General features: G+C 47.1%; 1 pseudogene; it reads left to right on the top strand.

The window, feature by feature from the left end:
* Nucleotides 1-6: 6 nt before the first annotated feature.
* LOC102251252 lies at nt 7-1542 on the top strand (annotated as a pseudogene).
* The last annotated feature ends 215 nt before the right edge of the window (nt 1543-1757 follow it).

The following is a 1757-nucleotide window of genomic DNA, read 5'->3' as shown; positions in this document are numbered from 1 at the left end:
AACACTTGTTACCCGGGGGGAGTGGCCTCCTCTGAGACTGTAGATTAACTCCCGGCCTGGCCCTGTCCCTCTGAACCACTGTCTTGGCCCCACGGGGACCAGGGAGGTCACAGTGCAGCTCAGAGTGGCCGTCTCTCCAGCTGCGACGGACACTGTCTTCTGAGGCTGAATCACCTGCAGCTCCTCACCTGCCCCTCCTGGAGGGAAGCACAGAGCAGTTATTTATTCACCACAGGGAGCCTGTGGGTTCGGTCAGTATTTATCAACAACAGCTTTCATCGACCAAGTGCACACCCTGAGCGGGCCTTGAGTCCAGCAGTTTGCATGTGTCATACATGTAACCCTCACAACCAACCTGTAATGTGAGAGCCTATAACAAATGAGGAAACTGAGGCACAGAGAGGTAGCAGAGAGTGGGTTTATGTTTTCCCCCCACCATGTGGTTCTGCTTGGTGCCAGCATTGGAGGGGGTGCACTGGGCCTTTTCCTGCAAAGGTTGGCTGCCCAACTGAGCTGACTGGCTGCTGGCGGTATCATCTAGCCAGCCCGAGGAGTTCATCTTTGCCAGGGACGCTAAGGCAGCAATGGCTGGTCGTCTGATGGTGAGGAAGTTAGCTGCAGAGAAACCAAATATCCCTTGGAATAATGTTCATTTGCAAAGCACTGCATAAGGAAAACTATCTCTTGCAAAAGACTCATTGAATCCTTACCCAGTTTCATCCTTAACGTCTCTCATTAAAGTGGCTGTGCGGTAGTTGCTGCTGAACCTGAGCTACAAGTTGGAATTGAATCAGGTCCTGCTTCAACTTCAGAATGCCTTCTGAGTATGAAAGAAAAGTTTACCAACAAAGAATGGGAAGCAACCAGAAGCTTTAAGGATGAATGGACTCGCCTGCATATGTTCTATGGGCATCGGACCCTGAAGGAAAGCTTCATAGAAGCCATAGGTACTGGACTAGGGTTTGAATCACAATGGCTTGAATGTGATATGTCTTCATTAAATTTGTAAATGGCCAGGTTTATAAAGAAACATGTTTGTTTCTGGATGGAGAAGACGGAAAAGAATGGGGCGTTTGAGGAGAGCCAAACAGATGAGCACCATCTGTGGCAGTAGCTCCTCGGAAACCCGATGCATCCAGACATCAGATGCTTCATCTCAAGATGATCCCACACACCCAGAGGCAGGTCCTGTCCTTCCCTACAGGACTTAGTGTCACCTGCTGTTCCTATGAGCCCTCATCATCTTTCATTTTGGGACTGTTTTTCTTCCCAGAAGAAGTTCTGATGGGAAATGCTTCAAAGTCATGAAAGGTAAGAAAGGGAAATGAAACTGTAATATTCTGTGCTCACTAAAAGATAAAATGCCTATTACTATCCAATTTCATTTCATAAAACAGCTTGAAAAAGAAAAACACAACTTTCCCTAGTAAGAGAGCATACTCCCAGTTCAAGAAAGCTCAGTAAAATGCATGTTTACCTTTCTTCCTCACCAGAATCACATTGAATTGACAGAGAAATAGAAAAGGGTGGCAGAATCTTAGCTGATCCAGGCATTGCTCATTTTATTTCCATTTGCTTTATTGCGCTTCACTTTATTTCCGCTTTCACAGGTGTTGGCGGTTTTACAAATGGAAAACAAGAAGACCCTTCCCCACCAGGGAAAGCAGTGGGTGGAGGGTGGGAGGGCATTGATTCACCAGGGAACCTGTATGCATTGTGCATAACCATGGATACAGGCAATAGAGTGGTGAGGGCCT

This window comes from Myotis brandtii, unplaced genomic scaffold, assembly GCF_000412655.1.
Source record: "Myotis brandtii unplaced genomic scaffold, ASM41265v1 scaffold4876, whole genome shotgun sequence".
In the NCBI taxonomy this organism is placed as follows: domain Eukaryota; kingdom Metazoa; phylum Chordata; class Mammalia; order Chiroptera; family Vespertilionidae; genus Myotis; species Myotis brandtii.
This window is presented reverse-complemented; position numbering and strand designations above follow the sequence as displayed.